The 24,533-nt window shown below is 32.8% G+C and overlaps 1 protein-coding gene across 2 annotated transcripts in view; it reads left to right on the top strand.

Annotated features, from left to right (window-relative positions):
- Window positions 1–24,533, top strand: part of LOC107585622 (protein FAM110B) — a 51,708-nt gene that overhangs the window by 17,734 nt on the left and 9,441 nt on the right. Inside the window, exons 1-2 of one of the 2 annotated variants that reach the window (XM_016272724.1) lie at window positions 408–593; window positions 21,064–21,154. The gene's annotated coding sequence lies outside the window, so the exon portion shown is untranslated. Of the gene's footprint in view, window positions 1–407; window positions 594–21,063; window positions 21,155–24,533 lie in introns of those variants that run through there. The other variant, XM_016272716.1, reaches the window with a different exon arrangement.

Raw genomic sequence — 24,533 nt, 5'->3', positions numbered from 1 at the left:
ATTGGCCAGTTACATTACAGTCTGGCACAAGGTCATTAAAAAGTGTCCTTGTATGTCCATGTTTTTTTTAACTGAACTTTCTGCGGGCAGTGAGCGCGGCGATGACACTGTAATCCCATTGCAATCTGGCCTACAATCTCCACTGATGCGATTAAGATGTTTCTCAACTCTTTAGGCAGTGTTTCTGAACAGCAATTAGGCTCTCTGTGGGCCAATACATGACCTGTACATGGTCTTGCGGCAACATATTGCACTTTCAGAAAGTTTTGGTTATCACAAACATGTTTTTTAAAGTGCAGTCCTTAAGGAACGATGGTAAGCAGTTTAATGTTGACCTGTGATTAAGGAAGGCAGTCAGACTGTATTAGACTAATAGAAGTTGATTGAGGGCTAACTGCCATCTTGGCTGGTGCATCCAGTCGGTTGTAAGATTTCGTTAATTTGAAGGACGCTATCATTCCTCTGCTGCCGTTACGGGACGAAACCCGGCAATGAAATATGTCGAAAGATGTGTACTGTGATTCTGTGCTTCCTTGTACGCCAACTTTGGAAATGTGTAATTTCTGTGTGGATTTCAAAGGAATTTTCATCACGTGAGTATCTTTTGGCGGTTTTCTGTAGCTTTTTGGTGCTTTAGCGTATTCAGTACTGTTGTAGTATTATTACAAACGAACATCAAGTTCCCAATGTTGTAATTTAACTTTTTTTTTAAATGGTAAACAACTGTTTGAGCGAGACAGCTTGTCTTTGTCATTCACCACGTTTGTAGTTCAGCCTTACTAAATATTAAAGACTGATTTGGGCTTTTGTGATTCAAGGGTGGGCAGCAGAGATACCCATTTTATTGTTTGTCTGGATGGATGACTGCCAGAATTATTCTCTTTATAAATGACCATGAGAGGATTATTCAGATTCAGACCCATTTCATGTGGAGAGCAATAAATCACCTCAGCAAGCGATAGGAATTTAGCATTGAACAGACCCAACTGATGAAATGCAAAGTCCCTTAATGATATATATAGGGGCTTTCTTGAATTTAATTAACAACTTATTATTGGGGGAATGAATATCTTCCCTGATTGCCTGATGTATATTGTTGCTAGGGTCAAAGACGCTCATTTTTGTTTTGTCCAGACCTAGTTATATTCATTTAAAAAATACATTAAAATGCTATTCATACATGCAGTGACTGGAATACATATTTTCTTTGTTGAGCATGTTTTAATTTTGAAATTAAAAATTATTTTGCTTATTAGGAAACTTTTGCCCTCCAAAACTTCGGGATGCACAAAATATTCTGGATTAATTATAAGAAAAGCCAAAAGTTAATAAAAAAGAAATACTAAGATGTGTACACTACTTTTACATGAATTCATGGTGTACATAAAATATATTAATGCTACTATATACTGTATACACTGGTTTAAACATTTGTAGTCTTTTTTTTTATTAATTGAAATATAAATTTTTTATATTTCACACGATTATTGTTTTTACTGAATTTTTTATCAAATTGTTTAGCATAAAAGCATAACTTTTTTTTTTAATCGTATTGACCCCAAACTTTTGAATGATAGTGCATATTAGATTTTTCTTTTATATTGGACAGTCTGATTTGTCATTAGCTGCTTTTCCACTGTCGGGCCAGTGCGAGCTAGTGCTTTAAACGGGCCGGGCGGGGCTAATAGCCTCGGACCTGTAGCACCGAGGCCAAAATCACGCTGCGTTTCCACCGTCGGGCCAGAAGCTCCGCTGCGCTTCTCTAAAACCCGCCCTTTACACGCCTCTCAGGAACAACGTCACTCAACCCTATCATTTCACCAACAAAGAGAAGTTATCATAAAACTAATCAGAAATAAGTCTTTGGAGCTAGCGCGATCACACAACGAACATGATAAAAGCGTTTGTTTGCATGCTGTTAAATATTTAAATCCAAAAGTATCGATGTTTTACAATAATAAGTGATACATTGATCATAATGAATTAATTTATCACGATTGAAAATTAGTCACACAGAAATAAAGCGGTATGAACACAGCCTACCTACTTATTCAGTCGAGTCTGTTTCTGTTTAGTTGTAGTCACAGTATATAGGCCTACATCACATTTAGAAAGTATGATCATTTCTATATTTCTATCCTTTCTATATTCTATATTTATAAAAGCTCCCGAACCAAAACCATTATTCTATTTTTATCACATACGCGGAGCTAAACTCTCGAGACGAGACTTATGACAGATAAAATATGTTACTAAATAAATACACGATTGTGATAGAGACTAAGAAGCTGACGTCTGATTTCTTCAAGCGGTCGTATTTACCATGTTTACTATGGTAACATTAATGGCTAGCGTATACAGAGTCGTTTGCATCGCTTATAAATATTTCTGCCTTGTATGGTGATCATAATCCACATCGGATCAAGTTATTTCAAACACTCGCTGCTGTCTGAAAGTGAGTTTTGAGCTCAACTTATTTTAAAAGTATTTAATGCTGGTGTTATAGCTGTTTATGAAATAATCCACGGCGCTGACGCTTTCCAGACGCGGAGAAACTCCGCCTTTATTCGTAACCACTCCTCTAGCCTCTGCTGGCCTGCTTTGGCCCAAGGTTTTCGTCAGGCCAAAAAACCCGAGTCGTTGGCCCCGAGGAAGCACTGACGAGGCACGATCAAGCCCCGGAAGTGACAGTGGAAACACGACTGGCCCTGGCATGCACTAGCATGCCCGCTTTTGGCCTGACAGTGGAAATGCGGCTATTGACCCACAGGTTGAAGGACAAGCAGTTCATGATAGTCATGAGTCTTAATGCATTTGTCTTGTGAATGCTCTTGAACATTTTGAATAGAATTCCAACCTAACAGCAAGTGTGTTTCAAAACTGCACATGAATACGACTGAGTAAAGTCAACTTGAGATAATTTCCTAAATGATGTATGTGGTATGATGTAGTGGGAACTTTGAAACAACATCAAACAGTTCAGCAACAAGCTGGATGTTCTTTCACTGTGGAAATTACATTCCCCTGTACAAAAGCTTGCTGTACTCTCAGCATGTTCACACAGCATTCAAGAAGCACAATTTGGAAAAAAGGTGAAACTGCGCTTATGGAGGGATTAAGAGCTCTGACTCACAGTGGCCTTTTTTGTGAGCCAACCTTCCCCCTACTGTGAAACGTTGCAGGAAACATCTACAGGCCCATGCATTCACAGCCACTTTATATATGTTGTTCAGCTGTAGTGTTGAAAATGCACAAATTTGAGTCATATTTTGTTGCATGTAGCTAAAGAGGCTAACAGTAATTGATGAACATGCCTTTATGATTTACAATTCTCCATTATGAACAGAAGTTGTTGCTTCAGAGAGGTTTAAATGTCCTTTTTAAGCAGCAGCAGTAATCACACACTGAATTCATACATTGAATAAATTAGCACAAACTTAGTCAAAAACTCGTTTAAAGGAGCTGTAAGCAATGTTAACTATTTTGCCAACCTACACCAGACTTGGCCAAGGAGTGGAGATTTAGCTGGATAGCATGGTAGAGTTAGCCCATGCTGATAGATACTGTAGCTACACCATCTGGACCCAAAAAGCATATTTTTTCCCCACTGACAGCTATTTAAAAGTTGCCATGTGCTCTGACGGTTTTTCCAAGCAGAATATAAATTGTAAATATTTTATTGTATTATAGAAGATATTTTGACAGTGACCAAATTGTCTGCTGTTTTGCATGTCACAGCTTTCGCTATGCGCTAGCAAGATGAGATGAATGGGAATGCTAACGGATTGCTTCATAGGTGTTGCTAGACCTTATTTAATGGAGACATATTATGCCCCTTTTTACAATATGTAATATAAGTCTCTGGTGTCCCCAGAATGTGTGTGTGAAGTTTCAGCTCAAAATACTTCACAGATCATTTATTATATCATTTTGAAAATGCCTATTTTGAATGGAAGCAGAAACACGCTGTTTTTCGGGCCTGTCTCTTTAAATGCAAATGAGCTGCTGCTCCCCGCCCCCCTTTTCCAGAATAGAGCTGCGCCATTACAGCTCGGACCTGCTAAAAAACATCTGTTTTGGTTCTGATTATCATGTTTATCACACTGAAATCATGCGTTTTAAACCATATGAGTTTAAACTTCTGATGTATGGTTTTCTGAGAGCACACATCCAAAGCACACGGACAGAAAGCTGCTGTCACAGCATGTGAGTACTAAACTAAGTTCTCATTCACACACAAGGTTACATTAAAAACACACATGAGTTACAAAAAACAGTCGGTTATGTCTGTGAAGGTAAACAGCTGGGAAATAAATCGCATGTTTATTTTAGATCTGTGTGGCAGCAGCAATATACATTAAATAAATCAATAAATCCACTGCTCTCTTGTCTCCTCTGAGGCTGGGACTCTAAATAGTGTTCTGTGCTCGTCTGTGCAGCCAAAGACAGAACAGTTAGCATGTTTTGCTCAAACTTTCGCCATGGCATTAAAACTAGTACACCGTTGTCGCTTGCGAAAACACAATAACGGCGCCGTGGGTGTAAGCTTACAGATTAAGGCGCGGTAATATTATAATGAGATCCCTTTGCCACGTCACCAAGAGAGCGAAATCAGACGCGCTCGTTTTCTCAGACGCTTGCAGAAAAAGGCTTACCAAAACAAACTTACTGGGTTAATCTTTTTCACGTTTCCTTGGTTGGTAGATGCACCGGGGGCCTGATTATAGCACTTAAAACCTGGAAAAGTCAGATTTTCATGATATGTCACCTTTAAGGGAATTTAATCCAATAAGCTCTCCCTTCCAGTGAAATCTGTATTTTTCTTGTTTTTTTTTCTTGTCAGTGAAGCAAGATTCAAACTCATGACTAGAAGTATTCTTCTGAGCCACATCAGCTCAGGCTAAGCCCCTCTAAGACTCGAGTGACCCAAGGATACCTTTATCCAGGTATTACAGACCTCCTAGGACTTAAACACTAAATTAGATCCCCCTTTCTCCATTGTTTTTTTTTCTTGTCAGTGAAGCAAGATTCAAACTCATGACTTGAAGTATTCTTCTGAGCCACATCAGCTCAGGCTAAGCCCCTCTAAGACTCGAGTGACCCAAGGATACCTTTATCCAGGTATTACAGACCTCCTAGGACTTAAACACTAAATTAGATCCCCCTTTCTCCAAAAAATCCCACCCTCTTAAGACGTGTTAGCAAAATTGTGTGAAATGACTGTCAGGAAAAGAGCATCTCAAAGACTTCTGACTGGCTGGAAAACAGCAGTCAGATTTGTTTTGATGTCAGTGTCTTTAATGTGATGCTTTATGCACTGGTGCAATTTATTTACAACCCTTTCCCCTCCAGAATGTTCATTTTTAGTAGCATAAAAAGGTCTGTGTCAACATGCAATTATGTTACCAGGGCAACCAGGAATGCCAGAAACGGTGACTGGTGGTGACTTGCAGCGACGAAGCTGCTGATGGAGTTAAGCGCATCATAATTAAACTGTTTTGAAAGGATTGTTTATACAAAAATAAAATTTTTTTAATAAAAGATATTTTGAAAAATGTTGGTTAACAAATGGAAAAATATTATGGAAGTCAATGGCTACTGGCAACTATTTGGTTAATAGGGCTGGGTATTGAGACAAATTTCACAATTCGATTTTATTTTCAATTCACAAGCTTGCAATTCGATTCCGATTTAATTCGATTAGATTCAATATCAATTATTTTGGATATAAATCATGTACAGGACATGGCAAATTTTCTCAAGGAAAAAAATCTCTTAACTAATGCTGTAAAATATACATGAGAGTCAGTTGGTACTACATTAATATTGAAGGTTAAAATTAACAGATTTGTATACAAACACTTAAATTACACTCAGTGATGTTTTTATAATAATTAAGCTATAATACTAACTTTACAATTACATAATTATAGTTTTACTCCAATTAGTTTTTTAAAAATATAAACCTTTAAATGGTGGCTGTCATATTCTAATGAATATGTTATATAGTGCATATATTTATTAAAATGCTCCTCTCTAGAGTAAATTTTTCTAGCTGACTAACAGGTTTATGGCTGTTATATTGATGTCTTTCCGCGGTTGAAACACTGATTGAGCGATTATATGAGACAGGATACAGAGACTTTAATTTCAGAAATCAGACTTTCAGAAATCTGAGACTTTAATTTCAAAAGTAACAAAGCTTATTGTGATTTATTTGGATGGGAAGCATGCTACAATAACTGATATTCATTAACTGAAAACAGGCTACACTAATCGATTCTTGGGATTTAAGAATCAATATTGTTTTGTAAAAATGAGAATAGATTAAACTCGAAAGTCAGTATTTTTTTATTTTTATTTACCCAGTTACCTACATTATTCAAAATATCTTCTTTTGTGTTCAGCGGATGAAAGAAACTCATACAGGTTTGGAACAAGTGGAGAGTGAGTAAATGAGTACGATGCAAACTTTTGAAAATGGGTTTTAAATTGTTAGTTTTTGAAAACAATACCATTACCGTCTCTGTGTAAACTACAAAACCACGAACTTGTGAAAGCCATGAGATCATGTACATGTGTATTGTGTATTCGGTCTCTAGGTATGTGCTCAGAAGTGTAGTGTTTCTTTACAAGTGACGTCGCCAACTACTGGCCTGGCATGCATAGTACAGCATTCTTAGTAATTTTCTTGCATTTGTGTAAATGGAGATCATTTCGACAATGTTGTCGTCTGTATGCAAAACCTTTCAAAAATGCTAAATATTTTTTTTTTTTCACTTTTTGGTACATTGCTGTCATGTAAATGTACCGTAATGTCACAATTAATTGCTGTCACTTCTGAGTCCTGGAGTATGTGAGTACTAATTCCCATTTCTACTGGTGACTTTGTGACAAAGTTGCTGATGGTGCAACCTGGGCTCAAGGCACTCCATGATGTCATGGAAGAGGAATATCTGACACTGCTATTCACGTTTGCGGTTCCTGCTATGTATTTTAATTGGACAGAGCTGAGAATCCAATGTGTATGGCTCAATGTTCGGGGAAGAATGTGGTGTTGTGCTTAATGCTCTAGTTTTTGTGTGTGAAGGTATTTAGAAGGTAAGGTTATGATGATGACTGTGGTTTTAGTGAATAGACTGGGTGAGGTCTGAATCCACAGTGTCTTTGTCCAGTTGGTCCACTTATTAAAAAAACAGCAGTATCAGGTTGTATTCGAAAGGTTTAGTTTATGAAAATTTAATATAGCTGATACTCTGCACCGGCCTCCGTCCTGCCGCTGCTGTCTGCTGACACAAGCAGCTGGTTGAGGGGCTATAATTAGATTAGAGAGGAGTGGGTGGCAGTGGGCAGATGAGTGTGTGTGCGTTTATCTCTGCTGGTGTCAGAATCACGCACATGGCTGGCTGTAATCCGGCACCATGAGTTGTGCGGCCCATACTGCTGATTGAAGGTGTGTGACAACATCCATTACTCTTGTTCTCTCCCTCTCTCCTTTATCATTTTTTCTCATTCTTTAAGTGCATATGGTGACTTTTGGAACATTTGCTTTGTTTTTATTATTTTCTGTAAGGCAACACATGCTGGGGAAGGATCATTTACTTCCTAAATAATTGCTAATTCATGACCTGGGCCAAATGGAATTTGCAGATTCACATTTAAATTTTTTTTTTCAAATTTTAATCCTATACAAAGTACTATCAGGAACTGTGTCTATAAAATATATTTTATATTTATATATATATATATATATATATATATATATATATATATATATATATATATATATATATATATATATATATATATATATATATATATATATATATATATATATATATATATATATATATATATATATATATATATATATATATATATATATATATATATATATATATATATATATATATATATATATATATATATATATATATATATATATATATATATATATATATATATATATATATATATATATATATATATATATATATATATATATATATATATATATATATATATATATATATATATATATATATATATATATATATATATATATATATATATATATATATATATATATATATATATATATATATATATATATATATATATATATATATATATATATATATATATATATATATATATATATATATATATATATATATATATATATATATATATATATATATATATATATATATATATATATATATATATATATATATATATATATATATATATATATATATATATATATATATATATATATATATATATATATATATATATATATATATATATATATATATATATATATATATATATATATATATATATATATATATATATATATATATATATATATATATATATATATATATATATATATATATATATATATATATATATATATATATATATATATATATATATATATATATATATATATATATATATATATATATATATATATATATATATATATATATATATATATATATATATATATATATATATATATATATATATATATATATATATATATATATATATATATATATATATATATATATATATATATATATATATATATATATATATATATATATATATATATATATATATATATATATATATATATATATATATATATATATATATATATATATATATATATATATATATATATATATATATATATATATATATATATATATATATATATATATATATATATATATATATATATATATATATATATATATATATATATATATATATATATATATATATATATATATATATATATATATATATATATATATATATATATATATATATATATATATATATATATATATATATATATATATATATATATATATATATATATATATATATATATATATATATATATATATATATATATATATATATATATATATATATATATATATATATATATATATATATATATATATATATATATATATATATATATATATATATATATATATATATATATATATATATATATATATATATATATATATATATATATATATATATATATATATATATATATATATATATATATATATATATATATATATATATATATATATATATATATATATATATATATATATATATATATATATATATATATATATATATATATATATATATATATATATATATATATATATATATATATATATATATATATATATATATATATATATATATATATATATATATATATATATATATATATATATATATATATATATATATATATATATATATATATATATATATATATATATATATATATATATATATATATATATATATATATATATATATATATATATATATATATATATATATATATATATATATATATATATATATATATATATATATATATATATATATATATATATATATATATATATATATATATATATATATATATATATATATATATATATATATATATATATATATATATATATATATATATATATATATATATATATATATATATATATATATATATATATATATATATATATATATATATATATATATATATATATATATATATATATATATATATATATATATATATATATATATATATATATATATATATATATATATATATATATATATATATATATATATATATATATATATATATATATATATATATATATATATATATATATATATATATATATATATATATATATATATATATATATATATATATATATATATATATATATATATATATATATATATATATATATATATATATATATATATATATATATATATATATATATATATATATATATATATATATATATATATATATATATATATATATATATATATATATATATATATATATATATATATATATATATATATATATATATATATATATATATATATATATATATATATATATATATATATATATATATATATATATATATATATATATATATATATATATATATATATATATATATATATATATATATATATATATATATATATATATATATATATATATATATATATATATATATATATATATATATAAATGTTTTGCTAACATGGCTAATAGCATATGTTTTTCCCACTTTAATGTTCATGATATGCATTTATTTTCATTCAAAATTAATTAGGCTAAATAAAAAAAACATTTTATGTGATTGATATTATGCAAGTATTGACAAAAGATAGCATACATTTCGGAAGTATCCACATTCCAGGATCGATCCTTCCATCCCTATTTCATGTCATCTGATAATTCATGTGCACAAGTATATGTGCTCAGATCGTTTTGTATGATGCAAGATGCATAGTGTTTGCATCCTAGATCCTACTCTCCAATTCTTTGGCTTTCTATCCTGTCATATTGTTGTTATTTCAGTGGGTCTTTGTGTTTCTCTCTCTCTCCCCCTTTTGATATGTTACTGAGACGTTTTGGTAGCTGAAAGGGCAAAAACTGCCAGGCAAAAATTGCTCTAATTGCGTAGAGTAAATTTTCAATGAAATTAATTCCCATTATTTGAACCTGCATTCCTCCGTAATGATGGCAGAGCATAATGGACTACCGATTAGCTGGTTTATATGATGCATGACTCTGAGAAACTTTTGTTTCTAAACAGAGACCTAAGTGCCATTATTCATAAGGGGATATTGTGCACCACCCAAAATATTTTGCCGTTTCTTGAAATCAGTCTGAAAGTGAATGGGCAAACACATTGAGGATTATACAGGCACATATGTGTCTCAGCGTGCACACGTCAATGTTGCATCTGGATTGCTTTGTTTCTGTCGAGTCTCCAGCTGGTTTTCACGTGGCATGGCTATTTGATATTCCATCCATCATTGATTTATCACAGCTTTACATAATACCAGCACTGTGGTACTTCATCACAGATTAAATACATTTTACAAGATTACATTTCTTCTTAAAATCAAAGATGCTGGCAACAGATTGAGCAGGCAGGAAAAAAAATCCTTGTCTGGATTTAACTTTACACTCTAAAAAATCCTTGGGTTATTTTTTTAACCCAAATGCTGGGTTGAGCCTTTTGGGTCATTTTTTTTGGTTATTTTTTCAGTGTTTGGGTAGTTTTTGTGTTACCCAGCTCCTGGGTCAAATGTAACAACCCAGTGTTTGGGTTGTTTTGCAGCTCCTGGGTCAGACATAACAACCCAATGTTTGGGTGGTTTTAGTGTTACTCAGATCCAGGGTCAGACGTAACCCAGCAGTTGAGTTATTTATGGCGGGGATTTTGCATCTTCACTTCACGAGAGAGCAGTTCTAAGCGCCATCGAATTGATGCATTCTTCGGTAAAATACAGGTTTGTGTACATTTTATTTTATCTATAAAATCGTTACTGTGCTGTATATAGTTAAATTTTATGCAGAGCAACATACAGGCGCGCGGTGTGAATCACCTTTAACGAGTGTCGCGGTATTTTCACTTGATGGAAAAGCCTGATGCTTTGCATAAAATAAACGATTTTATTTATAAAGACACAGAATATAATACTTTGTTTGGATGTTAAAACATGTCCTCAGAGCTGTTTATTGTTTGTTTATTGGCAGGTTATGGAGTCACAGCATGTTTCGGCTAGAGTGAAACGCTGGGCGGCGGTCCGTTAGCAGTTCCCCGCCGTACATGACTCCAGCTCGAGCACGAGAACCAGCGCTGTTATGATGGAAACAGAATAACAGAGACTGGTCGATTACACATGAATTACTTATTTTAATGTTGAATTTTTGTTCTAATGTTTGTTAAACGAGTTTAAATATAGGCAATATGTACAGCCTATTAAAAACGATAAAAACAATGCTGTAAATGATAAATAAAGGAAAATAAAGGAAGTTATCATGCAAACCAGTGGTTGTGTGGAGTATTTTAGAAAAGTTTAGAGGATTTAAGTTAATCTGTAAACCTTACTTAATGTATGAAGTAAAAAATAAGCTTGTAATATAGTAAAAATGAATCAACCATTTTATGCTGGGTTAAATAATCAACCCAAGATGGGTTCTGTCCTATATTTACCCAGCCCTTGGGTTAATAACAACCCAAATTGGGTTGTTTTTAACCCAGTGTATTTTAGAGTGTAGTGTTATTTTTGCAGTGACGTGAAAGGTACCAGGTTCTTTTTTCCGAGTCACTGGAGCACTGAATGGCCCTTTAGCTGAGTTTCCTATGGATAAGCTTGTGCTGTAGTCCGTGCCCTTGGCCTGTGCGTGAGAGACGAGGGCCGGCTGAGCGTTGACGAAACCTTTAGAGATCGTGAGGCAGCAGACGGGCACTGCAGCACTCCTTACTCAGCACTATGTCCTCTCTCTGTCTCAGCTCCCACCCTCCTGTAGCTTTCCAGCGTCTGCTGCTGTTCTGATCCTTCCCCAGACTCCCGTGTGTCCGATATAATAATGACGAGACTGCACAACCTCCCTCTCTATAAAACAAACAGTGGCTCACCTTAAATTCCTTCACTGCTCTACTGACGATCACATGTTAGTATGATACCATTCTGTATCGGTGGCTGTTCATGACTTTATTGGACAAGATTTGTCTTGTTTTTTAAGACGTGCAATGTCCTAAACCCTGATAAGGGCTCAACTCATATACACTACACTACCTTTCAAATATTTGGGGGTCATTATGATCTTTTAATGTTTTCCAAAAAAGTCTCTTAGCTCACCAAGGCTGCATTTACTTGATCAAAACTTCAGTAAAAATAGTAATATTTTAGAATATTATTACAAAAATAACTTTTCTGTTGTAATATATTTTAAAATGTCATTTTTTTCCTGTGATGACAAAGCTGAATTTTCAGTAGCCATTACTCCAGTCTTCAGTGTCACATGATCAGAAATAATTCTAATATTCTGATTTGGTGCTCAGAAACAGTTGTGCTGCTATATATATTTTTATTATTCATATTTAATAGTTTTGCAGAATCATTTTCAGGATTCTTTGCTGATTAGAAAGCTCAAATAAACAGCATTTATTTGAAATGAAATCTTTTAGAACATTATAAATGTCTTTACTGTTACTTCTGCTAAATCTTATACATCCTTTCTGAATAAAAGTATCAATTTCTTTAAAAAAAAAATTTACTGAACTCAAACCTAGGTAATGATGATGTGTAGAGCACACAATAACTGTTCACTAAATATTCAAAACACCAAGAAACACATTGTTATGGGGATAAAGAAAATATTTTTAAATAAAAATGATGCAAAATACAATTTGATGGCTGGTACAAAATATTTGAGTCTGGTAAATTTTCCAAATTCCCCCATCATTAGCATAACAGAAGTGTGTGTGTGTGTTTGTATTGCCTCCCTCTCTGTATGAGCTCTCATTAAGCTGTTCTGGGTGCTGGCCCATAGCTTGGCCTCTTTTTCAAAGCAGAGCTGCAATTTAAGGATGTTTTAGTGAAGAGACGCTCCTTGTTTCTGGCTTTTAACATACTAACAAACCTATTCATCTCCCTCCTCAAAGGAGGCCAGCCTCTCCCACACTGGCCTTGTTGGTAAACAAAAGGGCCTGTGCAAAAGCCACTACACCTCCAAACCTGTTTGGCCCCATTGGGGCCTGTTTCCTTAAAATAAACCTTGGTGTGTGGCGATTGTGAATGTTCCTTTGGTGGTTTAGGACTGTCCTGCTTTCCTGTAGGAGAACTTGAGTTAAAGACAGCATCTTAAAGTTTGTAGTATTCTGTTTTTTCCCAACCATCAGATGTCCCAAGAGAAGCAGGGATGGATTGGATTCCTTGTGAATTGTTTAAGTGGTTCCTTTTATGTTTTCACTAGGTTGGACCCTTTTGTTTCTTTAAGTCACAACGGCCTCTGCAAGGCGGAGCTTCTGATTCTGTGTGGTCTTCCAGGTCCATTCAGACTGTAACTTCCTCTCTTTAGTGCAAGATCAAGTTCTCTCCATCTCTGTCTCACCATATATATCAGTGGTATAACTGGTTGGTCACAACCTAAAAATGAGGGTAACACTTTAATATAGGGACCAGTTCTCACTATTAACTAGTTGCTTATTAGTATTCATATTATTAACATATTAGCTGTTTTTTTTGTACTTATAAAGCACATATTCTGCATGACCATATCCTACATCCCTAATACCCAATACCTAAACTTAACACTACCTTAATAACTATTAATAAGCAGCAAATTAGGAGTTTGAGGCAAAAGTTGTAGTTAAAGGTTTGTTAATGACGAGAAATGCACCTTAAATTAAAATGTGACCAAAATGAGTTGCAGGTATGTTCTGATGTGGACAGCAGGCATAAACTAAACATAAATGTTAAATTTTTTTGCATTTTATTTTTTTATTGTTTTATTAAGATAACCATATATTTTTAAGATGACAATATGCAGAGAAAAATAGCAATTTTTTTAATACAACTAACTAATTTTTGCAAATTAAATGGGTTTATTGGCTCATAAAGAATGGAGAAACTGTGCCCTGTGTTGAAACCACTAAAATGTAAGACATTTCAAAAACAAAATTATAATTATTAGTAGTAGTAGTAGTAGTAGTAGTAGTATTGATATTAGTATTGTTGTTGTTATTTTTGCTGAATCAGAATCAGAATTAGCTTTATTCGCCAGGTGTGCAAACACACAAGGAATTTGTTGTGTTTTTTAAGGTGCTCCTGGTACATACATACATGCATACATACACATTTGACATGAGAACAGGGGGGAAAAAACAAACAAAAAAACCTTTTAAATAGTAAAACCTAACAATAAATAATGTGTATGACTCTGGAACAGTAGATTTATGCACAGATTTGTGCATCATTTACTCTATAAAGAACTGTATAAATAAAGAGATAGGCATATGTATTTACATAATACTTGAGAAAGAGGCATTAATTAAGGATGTAGAATGAATTATGGAAATGACTTTCAGAATGCAGGTAATGATTCATATGTTAGCTGTTTAAGCTGGAGATGGCATGGGGGAAAAACTGTTTTTATGCCTAGATGTTCTAGTGCACAGAGATCTGTAGCGTCTGCCTGAGGGGAGAAGTGCAAACAGGTTGTGTCCGGGGTGAGAGGGGTCTTTGATGATGTTTCCTGCCCGTTTCTTCACTCTGGAGTTGTACAAGTCCTGAAGACTGGGCAGGTACACACCAATGATTCTTTCTGCTGTCCTAACAGTCTGTTGCTGTCTTCTTAAATCTGATTTGCTGGCTGACCCAAACCAGACAGTTATAGAAGAGCACAGAACCGACTCAATAATAGCTGAGTAAAACTGTGTCATCTGTGCCTGTGGCAGGTTGAACTTTTTCAGCTGACGAAGGAAGTACAACCTCTGCTGGGCCTTTTTCACAATGGAGTCAATGTGAGTGTCCCACTTGAGGTTCTGAGAGATGGTTGTACCCAGGAACCTGAATGACTCCACTGCAGCCACAGGGCTTTCCATGATGGTGAGTGGGGGGAGAGCAGGGGGGTTCCTCCTGAAGTCTACTCTCATCTCTACAGTTTTGAGCGTGTTCAGCTCCAGGTTGTTGTGACTGCACCAGACAGCCAGCTGCTCAACCGTTCTGGATGAGGCCCATGACTGTGGTGTCGTCTGCAAACTTCAGGAGCTTGACAGAGGGGTCTTTAGAGGTGCAGTCATTTGTGTAGAGGGAGAAGAGAAGTGGAGAGAGAACGCAGCCCTGAGGAGCTCCGGTGCTGATGGTGCAGGTGTTGGATGTGAGTTTTCCCCGCCTCACTAGCTGCTGCCTGTCTGTCAGAAAGCTGGTGATCCAGCTGAAGCTCATGTCATTAATAATTTTGTATTGTCGGATCTACATTTTTGTTCATCGATACTGTTTTGGGTTGCCATATGATGTCCAAAATAAAATCATGAAGCAAAAACAAAAAACAGTTGACAGCCACTGATGTAAAATCTCCCTGCTGTAGCTTGTTTACTCATTAAAACTGGAGCTTTGAGAGATACGAGCTGATTCTGCTGCTGCTGATGGCAGAATGGCATGATGGGAGTGCCGTCAAAGATAAGTAGCATCCAAGGTGAAGATTTTGTGTTGAAAGAGACACACTGAACATACATGGCACTTGCATTCAGCAGTATAATGGTATTCTTGCGTCTGGCTGATGTTTGATGGAGTTTTTGCTTCACTGATGTCTACAGATCGTCTCAGGGATGTTACTATGATCGTTTGGTAGATCTTTGTTCTTGTTTCGCACCGTTTGGTTCTGTGTTGTTCTTTAGTTTCATGCTGAAGTGGAATACGAGTGTTGTAGTAAGTGAAGTTGACACTGTTGGCTGTAGATTTGGGAACTGACTCACCCACATGCTGTTGTATGTGATTCATGGCTCAGGACTCATTTGGAATGATAATGCAGGCTTTGGTGTTTGCTCACAGATAAATGAAGCTGTGAAAGTCGGCGGTTGGCTCTGTGAGGAGTGTCGTTTGAACGGAATGTCCACGTGAAAAGCGAAGGCTGTCTCTCTGTGCTTGAGTAGTATCTCAACCAGCTCTCAGTGGGATTTATGTTCCACTATTAGAAGTTTCTGAACATGGTCACCCTTAAACCTTGAATGCATGACTTAGAAAAACCTACATGAATGCATAAATGGGGTCAAAAGGACTACAGTTGGATTAAGTTGCTAAATCTATTTTATCTTTGTTTTCATTGAAATTCTCAATTTGATTATATACAAAGTCAGCATAAAATTATGCTTTCTTCTCCCCTGTTGTGATATATATCTGAGTGAAAATCTGTGAAAAAACGTGGAGTGAGATTTAACTTTGCCCATCAAGAAATGATTGGAACTGTTGGATCATTGTCGTTTGCTAATTTAATGTTTTAAAAAAGAATGTGCACGGATAAATTATCTATAAAAAATATTGTATGGAAAATTAGAATTGTCCATGTTGATTTCATTGTCACTTTATATGCTTCAGTAATTTTAATTTCTAGTTCATGTACATAAAATTTAAAAAATGAATTTATTTACTTTTTTACTAATGTATATATTTACATAAACTAAATAATTATATTTGCTAAATAATTATTGATTTTTTTGAATAATAATAATAATAATTGTTATTATATAATTGAGTTATAATAGATCATATTAAATAGTTATTTTTTTTAATATATAATTTAGTTTATGTAAATATAAACACAAGTAAATATAACAAATTATGTTATATGCTAATATTATTTATTATTAATAATATTATTTATTAATATTATTATTATTATTACATAAAATATAAATAATAGTTATCCTATTTAAATAAGTATTTAAGAATTAAAAAAAATTACTTATTCTAGTTATTCATTAAATAATGTTTAATAATATATTTTTATTTATTTAATTTACATATTATTGCTCTTTTGTTGGTTTGATTGCTTCTGTTGTGCTCATTTGTAAGTCGCTTTGGATAAAAGTGTCTGCTAAATGACTAAATGTAAATGCATAGATAAATAAGTATTTGTAATTTGCTTAATAATTAAGTAAATTTATTTAGATAAATATTTTAAATAAGTAAGTATGCATTTGTTGTTCGAAAGCATGTTGTAATTGCTAACTCTTTGCAAGCTTATCACCGAGGAGTATTCTCATATCGAAACCCGGTGCACCTTCTCGCACACTGCCAGTAGAGATCTTGCATTCTAGCACATCCTACCTGTGAGACGCCCACTCCTGTCAGGCATCTGGACCTGTGCCAGTGAAGCAAATCCTCACACCCAGGAAATATAGACCTAGAGCCATTGGCTATCCTCTCAATTGTTTCTGTAAGCTTCTCAAAGTAGATGCCTTGCGTTCTGTTGATGGATCTGTAAGTCTCAAAGTGCGTGCAATGTATGGAGGAACCAGCTGACTGTAAATGTGAGTTCTGCACCTTCATATCATTCATCACATGAACTGTGCCCTGTGTTGAACGTTCTAGGGAGGGATGACATGATAAATATGCCTGTTTGACATCTCATCTGTGTGTCTTGATTAGTCTGAGGAAAAACTAAACAAAATGGAGCATTAATAAAGTGATTCTGAATTTGTAAATCTAAGTTTAGCTGTTTCGATTTTGTAGCAGCCATAATGCTGACGGAGGTAAAAATTTGGTTATTGCTTAGGCCTGGGCGATAAAACGGTATTGATATTTTTCGACGGTACACCTTCTTCGATATTGATAGAAAAAATATTCGATATAGCGCACGATATAGGCACGTGCTATGAGTGACGCAGACAGCACACACAAACATGAACACATGCTGAATTGAGTGCTGTGCCTGCCTGTGATGAGGAGATTGTGAATAAAGAATGAATATTAGTCGAATTTAAAATAAACATTTGCATTTGAATGTTAGGAGTGGGTCGGGGAGCGTCATCAGTGGTGCGCGAGATGCGGTGATGAGGATGTAAGTGACGTTGTTGCATTTTAATGTTTTGTTAGTCTTGCCCACGAGATGCGCCGCTGCTGTGTTATTCATTCAAAATATTAGAGAAATATAGAAACTCAATGCGGAGAAGATCTTGATTAGGTGAAAACTGAAACCAAGCCATTCACACAGAACGCATATTCAGCGCATTTTTAAATGGACAAATATGACTGCTGCTCTCACATCTCACAGAAGAGACGTATAGAAAGCCATGCAAAGTTAAAACAGTTTAAACTTTTAGAAAACACGTCACGGATTTGTGGAGGTTTATTCCTTTTCACTGTGTCTCATATGTTTTTAAATGCAGGCTTGTGTGAATGGCGCTTCAGCTCTTTGGATTAAGCAATGCATAAATACATGATGCTGTTTTGTTCATAATTGTTTATGCAATTTCCGAAATTATATTTGAAATTTATGAGTTAATTTAGACCTAATGCCCGTTTTTTTATAGAGTTACTTGCTAAATGCGCTGCATTATTTTGCTCATTGCGCCCTCCTGTGGCCTCGGGAGACAATTAGACCTATACAATAAAGACCTATTTAATCTGCATATAAAACATTAGAAATTAGATATTTGTTTAATTTTTTTATTGTGTTTGATTGTTAAAACTAAAAAAATATTTGATGTTTGTCTCAATAAATTGTTAATTATAAATACAGTGGTTATTTAAAAAAAAAATTCTATTGCTTTTTGTTTTAAAAAAGGTTATAAAAAATGTCAATAATCATCGATACCGAACGATATGAAACATTATATCGTTGATAAATTTTTTAGCTATATCGCCCAGCCCTATTATTGCTTCATTAAAGTGCTGAGCCCTGAGCAGCGAGTTTGCACCAGGGTTTTCTCATTACTTGGATGTCCGTGTCGTCGGTTGGTACTTCCCATAAAATGACAAACTGTAACCCTGTGAGCCTGTGAAGTTCCAACATCTGCTGCTTTCTGTAGTGTCATGATGATTCATTAACACAGTATAAGGGGAGGAATACTGTGAGCTCAACACACAAACACTCATCATTCACTCTCTGCATTTATGCAGCCCTCTGCAAATGCCCTTACAATCACAGAACAGCGTGTTAGCTAGAGACCGACTTCTGCAGTGGACTGCACTGCTCAACAATACCAGCCCTTTGACCCCTCATAACACTTCTTTGGTTATATTTGAAAAATGATACTATGCTAGATATTGGAAATCTGTAATGAATAAGGTAAAAAATAAGGCCTTCTTTCTTTTTCTTTTTTTCATTTTCATCAAACTGTTGATCAAAACCTCAAGAGGTCACAGGATATTATATGAGCAGTTTTATTTACTATATGTGGTTTGCATTTTTTGCAACCATGTTAACAGAAATTAAGGACATGTGATTTGTGTAATTTTAAAATGCAGAAGAATGAGCAACAAGGTTGCAAATTTTGCCCAAAATATACGGGCAATGAGTTTGGAAATATTGTAATTGATTATCTGTGACTTCTATTTAAAACATGAAGAATATTCAATATTATATAATAAAGGTGAATATATTTTATATTCTTTTATTATTTAAAACTAATTTATTAATAATTATATATATATTTAATGCTAATTAAATGTTTTTAGCAACTATTTAAAATAATAAAAAAATATTGTAAATAATATATATATATAAAAAAAAAAGAATTCTTAGAATAATTTTGGTAACAAAGTTGAATGGTTGAATTTGATGAACACGCAGTGAACATACCATAATATTTGCCAAAATTCTAAAAATGTAATAGTTATTTACTTATTTTCCCTCCGTGCTATTGAAATGTGTACTAATGTTATTTATTACATTTTTTTGTATAGCTGTATGGATCGTTTGGTATCCTGCACTATTGTCCTTATTAAAAAAAAAAAAAAACTCTTAGTCCTCATTTCTTAGAATTCCTATTTGCATAAAAGCCTTAGTTTAGGTGTAAAGGTCACAAAAACTCACCCTGGTTTGTTACCATTATTATTTGATTAAAATAATGTTTTTCTCATGGTGATAAAACAATAAAAAAATACATTCACGAGTTTTATAGTTTTCCGATTATTTAAAAATGATTTATAATTAAATATATGAATGATACTTAAACGTTTGTATCATCAATTTAAAATAATATAAATAATATTTAAAAATATTTTTTTTCTAGAATAATTTGAGTAACGAAGTTGAACGATTGAGCTTGACAAACACCGTGAACATAATATTTGTCAAATGTAGAAAATGTAATACAGTTATGTATACTATTTTCCCACTGTGCTGTGGAAATGCTGTGTGTACAAATATTATTTTATTTATTTTCTAAGTTTTTTATGGTTTGTTTGGTATCCTACAGTATTGCCTTAATATAAAAAAAAATAAAAATCCTAGCCCTCCTCATTTCTTAGAATTCCTATTTGCATAAAAGCTTTAGTTGAGGTGTAAATTTCACAAAAACTCACCCTGGTTTGTTACCATTATTATTTGCATAAACTATAATTTTTCTCGTCATGGTAATAAAACAGTTAAAAAATGCATTCAAGAGCATTGTGATGGCTGTATCTTACCTGCTGTTTCCTCTTGCCCAGGCATCACCCCCACTGATAACCTGCAGCAGCTGGAGGACAAGGGCAGCTCGGACAGCAGCTCAGCACCCGTTAAAACCTGAGCCATACACAGGTTCGTCATGTATTTGCTATTTAGTAACTGCTTTTCCATCCAGTATAACTTATAGACTACTAGTTGCAAACAGCCAACCTTCTGTCAATACACCAACAAACATTTCATATGATATTCGCAGGACTGGGGGCAGAGTCTTTTTCCATTCCCAGGTTCTTTTAGTGTGTTGTGTTTGTTATTGTGTGCATTAGCAGATGTTCCTTCACAGAAAAACACGAGTTACCTGAGGGAGCAGTTTTAGAGTGGGATAAGTTTTTCCCATGTCATTTCCTCTTAAGCTTATGACATGTACAAGCATGACATGTTCCTTTGATCATTCCCAGCCCTTCAGAAGTGCAGATCTCAGTCCGGTCATCTGGGTAACGGTGATGATGAAGTCGAGGTGTTCCAGACTCACTAGTAAGCTGTTCAAATGTAGTCAGATGTTGTTTGGGGTGACATTTTTCATTGTCCACTATAAGTTAATACAATTAATGAAAAACAGAATGAGAAATTGTAATCTAATTTACTGTCACATTACCTTGGCTACAAATTTTACTTTAATATATTATTTTTTTTCCATTTTTTTATTTTTTTTTATTTTAAGACTGCCAAACCATTGAATTTACTGTCACATTACCTTGGTTAAAAATGTTACTTTAATATTTTATTTTATTTTTTATTTTTTTATTTTAAGACTGCCAAACCATTGAATTTACTGTCACATTACCTTGGTTAAAAATTGTACTTTAATATATTATTTTATTATTTATTTTTTTATTTTAAGACTGCCAAACCATCTAATTGACTGTCACATTACCTTGGTTACAAATTATTTTTTTATTTTAAGACTGCCAAACCATTGAATTTACTGTCACATTACCTTGGTTAAAAATTTTACTTTAATATATTATTTTATTATTTATTTTTTTATTTTAAGACTGCCAAACCATCTAATTGACTGTCACATTACCTTGGTTACAAATGTTACTTAATATTTTATTTTATTTTGTTTTGTTTTTTGTTTTGGTGTGTTTTGTTTTGTTTGCTGGGTTTAAGTACAAATGCAAACCGACATCTTTGCTTCATGCTTTTGTTTTTTTTTAAATTCTTTTGTTTAGATTACATACAAATACAGACCACTGTCTTTGGTCATTGTTATTGAGTGTTTTTCCCCCCCACTGTGAACCATGTTAACACATACGCTGACACCATCCTAAATTCTCCGTCACTGCTGTTCTCTCGCTGCTCCTTGAGTAGCACTAACGGGATTATTTCTCCCGTATCCGGGACGGATAAAGCATTAAGTGCATGAGATTCTAGGGTTTTCAGTGAGGACACCATCCACATTTTAACTGATGAGTCTACTGTGGCTTCCTCATAGTGTACGGTGAAACTGTATACATTCGCTCATTACTCATTCACTATTCTACGAGTGATCAAAGCCCCTAAGCTTTGGGAGTGATGAGGGCAAGAGTAAGGTCATGAGTGATGAGATTTGTTCCATGAGCTTTAGTACAGGATAATCTGGGTCATGGCTTGGCACTAAAGGAACCTCAGTCTGGGTTGATGTCCCTAGCATCCGTTTACACCAACTAGATTAACATCATTCTCATTAACTCACAGAGTTAGTACTGCACAAACACCCACAAGTAAACTTTGCTAATTGTTTTTACACCCTTGCTTTTTTTATGCACTCTAAAATAAAATAAAAATTGCCATCAGGAAGATGTTTGTTTCTAATCAGAAAATTAGCAACTGTATGAATTTAATGATGTTACCAAATCTAAAGAGATTCCACTGCACTTTTATTCTTCTTAATGTGAATTCAAGTAGCCAGTCTCCAAAATTAACACTTAAATGCTTCTCTGTTAGCATGACCTTTCAAAGTGGTTTAAAGGTAATTCTTAAAAGGTGTCTCATAGGGAAGCGAGCACATTTAAATGTGCTAAAAGCTGAAGTTGCTCGCTAAAGAATACAGAAAATTGTGCTTATGCTTTGAAAAGCTCACCATAGAAGGCCAAATTTCGGTTGTGTGCAGTTGTAATTTAGTGTTTTGCAGACCTCTTTTGAATAGATGCACTGTTGCTACCTGTGCCTGCCAGGTATCCCCTGACAAAGCACAGTATGTCCTGTGTTTGGTCTGGATGTCAGAATGATGCTTCTTAATAGGTTCGACTAGATTAACATCATTCTCATTAACTCACAGAGTTAGTACTGCACAAACATCCACAAGTAAACTTTGCTAATTGTTTTTACACCCTTGCTTTTTTATGCACTCTAAAATAAAATAAAAATTGCCATCAGGAAGATGTTTGTTTCTAATCAGAAAATTAGCAACTGTATGAATTTAATGATGTTACCAAATCTAAAGAGATTCCACTGCACTTTTATTCTTCTTAATGTGAATTCAAGTACCCAGTCTCCAAAATTAACACTTAAATGCTTCTCTGTTAGCATGACCTTTCAAAGTGGTTTAAAGGTCATTCTTAAAAGGTGTCTCATAGGGAAGCGAGCACATTTAAATGTGCTAAAAGCCGAAGTTGCTCGCTAAAGAATACAGAAAATTGTGCTTATGCTTTGAAAAGCTCACCATAGAAGGCCAAATTTCGGTTGTGTGCAGTTGTAATTTAGTGTTTTGCAGACCTCTTTAGAATAGATGCACTGTTGCTACCTGTGCCTGCCAGGTATCCCCTGACAAAGCACAGTATGTCCTGTGTTTGGTCTGGATGTCAGAATGATGCTTCTTAATAGGTTCACTATTTACCTTAGGCTTTATTTTCAGAGCCTTTCCTCTATCATTGAGCACCTTTGATTTACGGCGGAGGCATTGAGATCACAAATATCCTTGAGAACGCTGTGGGCCCTTCAGTGCCAGCATCACAAATCAAATGAAAGTGTCAAATATGTCTTCTGTCTGGATATTTTGGCAGAGGCAATGTCAGATGATTGTGAACTGGAAGTGACACCAGAGACTGATTTGTGGCTCTAGATGTCTGACGCATATTGACATTTCTTCCAACTTCAGAGTCTTTGAGTTTCTGGGATTTTTGGGATGTCTGGTATTTTTTTTTGTGCTCTTTAAATGCATGATGGCTTTTGAATTTGAGCTTATATTTGTTTTTGCATGAATGGTAGACTCTAAAGGCCTGACCAACATGAATGACATTCGCATGAATGCTTAAAGGGGTCATATAATGCTATTTTAAAGATCATTATTTTGTGTATTTGGTGTAACAGAATATGTTGACATGCTTTAATGTTCAAAAAACACATTATTTTTCAAATACTGTACATTATTTTAGGTCCTCTATGCTCCGCCTCTCTCAAACACGTTGTTTTCAGCAAAGCCTTTGACAAATCCTTTGACAAGCGCAGTCTGCTCTGATTGGCCAGCTGA

The sequence above is a fragment of the Sinocyclocheilus grahami genome, unplaced genomic scaffold, assembly GCF_001515645.1.
Source record: "Sinocyclocheilus grahami isolate Dianchi unplaced genomic scaffold, SAMN03320097.WGS_v1.1 scaffold5.1, whole genome shotgun sequence".
NCBI lineage: Eukaryota > Metazoa > Chordata > Actinopteri > Cypriniformes > Cyprinidae > Sinocyclocheilus > Sinocyclocheilus grahami.
This window is presented reverse-complemented; position numbering and strand designations above follow the sequence as displayed.